Source organism: Falco punctatus (genome assembly GCF_963210335.1).
Source record: "Falco punctatus genome assembly, chromosome: 6".
Classification (NCBI taxonomy): domain Eukaryota; kingdom Metazoa; phylum Chordata; class Aves; order Falconiformes; family Falconidae; genus Falco; species Falco punctatus.
Genome location: NC_137585.1, coordinates 13,213,815 through 13,219,814, shown reverse-complemented (window position 1 = coordinate 13,219,814; position 6,000 = coordinate 13,213,815). Strand labels below are relative to the sequence as shown.

Genomic DNA, 6,000 nt, shown 5'->3' with positions numbered 1-6,000 from the left:
AAGTAAGAAAATGTGATTTGAAGGGACTCGTGCCTGAAACAACCTTTGCTGTAGCTGATGTTTAAATTTCTTATCAACTGGGAGAGCGTCCAAGTCAGGCTGCCACAGGACTTCAGCCATCAGCAGGCAGCAGAAAACCCTGGTGGCAGAGGGCTATGCCGGATGCTGCAGCTGCGAGGAAACCTATCCCAGACTATCCCAGACGTGAGGCCTGCTGAGAAGAGATTAACCATTGATCCGTTGTATTTTTATTACTACCGTTTTTAACAGTACCGGCAGGCCGTGCCCATCGCAGCCAGGAGCCACGGGCTGGGGGCCGGTGGGCCAGGCTATCCCATCAGCCGTAAGGCTCCCCATAAACTCTCCGCATGGCGAAGAAAATGCAAGATTTAAACAAAATAAAGAAAAAAAGAACAATTCTGCAGTCTGCCTGTGATCAAAGTGAACGACCTGGAGGATGCCCCCAGCTTTATGAGTAAGGAATTGGGGGGTTAACCAAGCTGACCAGTCTTCCCAATTGACCTGGACATCTTCCCCTCGCCTGCGGCTAGTGTGTGGGCACGGCTTTACAGCGGAGAAGCCGACTAACCCCCTCCCAGGCCATGAAGCAGGATTGTGGAGACCACGGTTAACTGAACCACTGTTTATTTATGAACATAAATAAATAAATTTTGACAGGCAAATATTGCAAGATAAAGGTGGTCTTGAATACTAAACCTTTTCTTGTTCATATGAGAAGATAAACCATTTTTCTTCCATTTATTTTTCTGATCTTGAGCCCTGAATGTCGCTGGTGTCTTCTCTCAGTCCTCCCGTAGAGTTCACTGTGGAAAAGGTCAAGTTCGCTGGTTCTGGATGTTTTACAGATCAGAAGATAAAATATCCCTCTGAGCCTTTGCAATACAAAAGTAACCACTTGTGCTTCCTCAGGTGGTTCTTCATATACGGGTTGTTTCACATCTCCATAGGCAGACATAATAACAGCTTGGAAAAGACTGATCAAGACATAGGTCATCGCCAACATGAAAGAGGCTAGGAAAAAAACCCCATCCAGCAACGTGGATGAAAATGCAGTATTTCTGAAAGCTGAGATGCAGGAGAATATGGTCTGAGCTGAGTGAATCGTGCTATTGTAATTCCATTCATGCTGCCCAAAGACAAGGTAGCCAAAAGCCATAAATGCAAAGAAGTAAACCACCACCATGAGGGCCATTGAGGACATTCCAGGAAGGGCTGCCAAGATACATCTTCGTGCCAGGGGCACGCCATAAAAGAAGTGATGATATTTCAGAGTTTTCAAAATGAAAAAAAAACGCTAAAAAGCCCATAGTAATCCTTAAAATCTGATCTAAATGAGCAACTGCATGTAAAGGAATGAAATTGTTTGGGTGAAGGAAGTAGAAGTTCACTGTATCAGCTCCCACTTTGAACTTCATGACCTTTAAAATAACAAGGAACAGGAATACTAATTTTAGGCTGAAGTTTATCATATTGGAAATGTTTTTAATGTAATCAGGTTTTTCCTGGCCTATGATGTGAAGCTCTTCTGCAATGTAAATGAGCATAAAGGCAAGAACAATTACAAACACAAACATTGGAGCTTTAGTTTGCTGATGAAAAATGGGGAGTGCAAAAGAGTGTGCTGACAAACTTGGTTTTATGATCCCCAAATGAGACATCTCAAATATGACGGAGATGGCGCAAAAGAGGTCTGCATCTGAGTTAAATGTAGTTAGTTCGATGATCACCGCCCATGTCTTTTCATCAAGCCAGTTGCTCTGTTGTAGAGCACCCAGCCTTGTTGTTGAATTAGATCTTCCTTCTTCAGGGAAAAAGTAAAACGTGTATCCTGCTGGTCCATATGTGTGCAAATCTCCATATAAATAATACATCCATGGAGTCCTGTTTCGCTGGTAAGTGAAGCCACCGTCACTGCTGGCATCCTTGGAAACAGGCGGGTTGGCAACCTTTGTCCAAGTGCCAGCGTAGTCACCTTTCTCTGGTATGTCATGGCCGTATTTGCGAAGACGGTGGCTTTCACTGCTCACAGAGTTATTTGCAAAGCTGAGAGGACGGGAACATTTTTTCTCGGTACCTTCAGCCCGCAGTTGCCTCATCCTAGGCAAACCAATGATTTTGGACCAGCTCTCGGGAAGGAAGGTTGGCTGAATGTCACTGTGGATCAAAGGCAAGAATGAGTCTTTCACCCACACATAGATATGTTCTAGCTTATCTGCACTGGCGAGTCGTGGAGAGAATTGGTTATGGATGAACTGGTTGTAGTGGAAACTGTTGGCGTTCTCAGTGGAATAGGCAAAATTTAACAGCAGTGTTAAAAAGGCAAGATGACTGATGAAACTTTTGGCAAAAGTCAATGCCTTGCCTTTAATTTTTGCCCTTTTCAGCATGTTTGCAATTTCATCATTATCTAAAGGTTTATACTGCTTGCTGCCTCTGAGTTTAGCAAGTTTCCGGTGCTTCTCTCTCATCTCATCAGCCTTCATCATTTCTGTAGCCAGCTTCTTCTCAGAAGACTTTTAATGATTTAACCATGGGATGTTTTCACAGTATTTTGGATGAATTGTACTCATAGCTGAGAAAAAAATTATTTTGAGAATTGCAAGGAAAACGGTCTCAATATAGGAGATTGCAGATGCTAAAAGCCACTCTAGTGAAGTCTGATAGCCGTAAGACAAACCATAGGACACAATGAAAAACGACGATAGCCCACTTATAGCTGTAAGTAGTGCGCACAAGGCATAGTTGCACCACCAACAAAAAGCTATGCGTGGTCTCTTGCGAAAGAGCATGAAGGCACTGCTTAGTGGCTTGCTTTCTTTCTGCAAGTTGCCCCCTTCTTCTGTGTAATTATTACTAAAATTGGAGTCTGATGGTGGCCTTCTCTGGCAGGCCTTAGCCATTGGAGGGGAATTTGTGGTTCTTGTCTGCTCCTCTGCTCCAATTCCGTTTGCGTCCCTTTCAGAAACTGTGCGATTACTCCACTTTGGGGGATCTCCCTCGCTTCTTGTCTTTCTGGAACATGACAGGCTCTGTGAGTTCCTGGGACCAGGAAGGTTTTCCAACAGATGAATATTCGTCAGTTGTGCTGAAGTTTCTGGAAGGTACAATTTTTGCAAACTTTCCTCCGAGTTCTTCAGATTTCCGGACAGGAGGGGTGAATTTGCCTTTGGTTCCGTCTGAGCCACACCACGAGGAGAAGCTTTCTTCTGGGAATACTTCAGTAAGGCAATTATAATAATTTCCACAGGTCTGGTAATCAAAAGGCATTCAATTCCTACTGTTACTGCTTTCAAATACTGCAGGTATATTGGAGATTCTTCATCCTCGTCAGCGTTAAAGAACATAATGCCAAGAAGCAAGTTCAATAATAATACTGCTAAACAGGCAGACAGACGTTGGAGCCTGCTGAAAGCGTCACTGGCAACGGCAGAAAAAACGGAGATCCACAGATGGCCCTCTTTCAGGCTGTTGGCAAAATCAATAGAAAAATAGTCGATTCTGAGCAGAGGTGTCTTGGGGTCTGTGACGGAAAATGTCCTTTCTAGTACATGATCACTCTTGTCAAGAGAGAGCCATTTCCGGCACATGAAGAACCAGGTCTTCCTGGTGGACATATCCTCAACTTTGGCTCTGCTTAGGAACCAGCTTGGGGATGGGCCTTTGTTATTATGCCAGACCCTGAAGGAAGAAATGTCTCCCAAGTCTTTCTTGGTAGTCAACAGAAAGCAATCGGTGCTTCCTCGTTGGAAAGATGGAAAATGTGGGTGCCGTAAACAATGGACATCACTCCTGCCATTCTGGCTGATGAGCTGAAGAAAGACATCTGCTGTGGTTCCAGCTTCCCAGTAACTGCCTGTGTATAAAGTGACTAAATATCTGCCCTTATCAAAGGGGTCGTTGTCTGGCAGAACGATAAACTTGTCTTTCCTGTCCCTCTCAGCCCTGTCTTTTCTCACGGCCCGGAGGCACAAAAGAAAATAGACGGCAAAAATAAAGAGCACCGTTAATAATGTCACTGGGTTTTGAGGTATATCTGCTATCAGGATTTTTCCCAGATCTATTGCGTTGGGCGTAGCTATTACTTTGGCTGCCAGGAACCTGATGTCGTATGTGGACGCCTTTGACGCAGCGTGAACTGTCAGACTTCTGCGACTCTGCTTCATTTTGCAGACACAGTGTACCCTCTGCCAGTCAGTCAAGGAGCCAAGCCTGCACACGTCTTCTCTCCACAGACTTTGAACCCCGTCCAGAAATAAGCACTGATCACTAAAAACATGTATGCTCACCAGCCTCTGCGTTCGATACCTTACAACATACGATGTCAGCAAGACAATGGAGATGTTGTGAGGGTCTGTACCGCTTCCTTGAGCTGTGGTTGTCAACAGTGACTCTGGGAGACAGATAATATAGGGAGCCTGAATGTTACAGTCAGTGCTAGCTGTCTCATTTTCACTTGCCACTGTTGGCATGTTGTGAAAAGCAGCAAACGAGGCTGTGGGATGAGCATGAGTGACGCTGGTGCCTGTAAATACTAGCACCTTGAAAGTAACTTGTAATTTTGTCAGGATCCGGATGTATATGCTCTTGGTGTTTCTGTTGACTTCAAAACTAAATCCTCCAGTTGTGTAAGTTTGTGTTTTACCGGGTCCCATTGCTAACTGAAAAGTTGACGTTTCCTTCTCTTTCCTAGCAACAGTAATTTCTGCTCCTTCAGGCGTGATCCCCAGTAGGTCTCCATTAGCCTTGCTCTCTGCCGTTTTAAACCCCAGGACCATTGTTTTGATTTCTGATGTGTGACCTAACCAAGGGAAAGGGTTCTCGTCGAACTCAAAAAGAGCAGTGGATATCACGGCATCATGCGGCAATCCTGAATACTTTCCCTTTCTCAGTGATAGATAAAAGCAATTCCTGCAGGTGTTGCTGGTAGAGAAAGCATTTGCAACGTTCCAGGTTTCCTCGTTCTTCAGCGTGATATTCCAGTGTTTTGTTTCCATTTGAGTCTCTGTTTCTCCAGGGACTTTGCCCTGGAAAACTATGTCCGTTAAATTTTCCGTGATGGAGAAGACTCGTTTAACTCCATTTACGTTGACGTTCCTGCAATGCAGAAGAGCAGCTCTCAGGATGTTGGACAAGCATCTTGGTATTCCACTGGTCTGAATTTCTGCCTCCTCAGACCAACGGCTCTCATTCCTCTGTATCTTCAGCACTCCCGTCACCTCTGTCAGTTTCCTAATGGCAAGATCTTGTGATCTAATATTCACTTCCTCAGCTTCCTTTGTGGCTTGAGAAAGAGAAGCAACTACTTGGTTGATTTCCATTGTGCTCTCAACTGAAATATTCAGGGCTGTTTTAACCAGGTTTTCCCAAAACTGAGCCTTAGGGAGGTGGCGAGCTGGTGCTGCTTTAATATAGTTTAAGACTGAGGCTACCAGATAAGCCAAATAACCTGCTCTAATATAATCTCTAACATAATTGCTTACTGAGGCCAGCAGTTCATGGTATACAACAGCTAGTGGTCGACTGTTAATTGGGTTCCGCACACGGACATATAAACTCACTTGGGTAAATGCCCCAAGGGAATCACAGACTTGAACACAAAGTGTCAAGGTGTACTTCTGAGAGGGCACTCCAACTGGGAGAAGAGATGGGGGAGTTTTAGGCTGATAACCAAAGTACAGAATTGTGCCAAATGTATTTTCTGCCACAGAAGTTATTTTGGCAGTTTTGGGTGCATCGGAAGCTACTATCACTTTATATGTCAGAGGTAAATCGCTGTCAGAAAATCCACTGCACTGAACAACAAATTTTGTCAGAAAGGCTGTGCCCTGGTGTGGGTTGATGGTACACTTGCCAGCCCTAGGAGGAGAATTTACCTTAAATGCATGTCTGTAGACTGAGGACCTACCATCCCGAGTTTATATTTTTTATTACTTATATTTATATAAATATAAATTATGAATATAATTTATTTATATTTAT

General features: G+C 44.1%; 1 pseudogene across 1 annotated transcript; it reads right to left on the bottom strand.

Moving 5' to 3' along the window:
• Window positions 1-686: 686 nt before the first annotated feature.
• Window positions 687-5,936, bottom strand: LOC308065543 (polycystin family receptor for egg jelly-like; annotated as a pseudogene). Its single transcript has one exon. The product of its transcript is annotated as a polycystin family receptor for egg jelly-like (transcript).
• Between the last annotated feature and the right edge of the window lie 64 nt (window positions 5,937-6,000).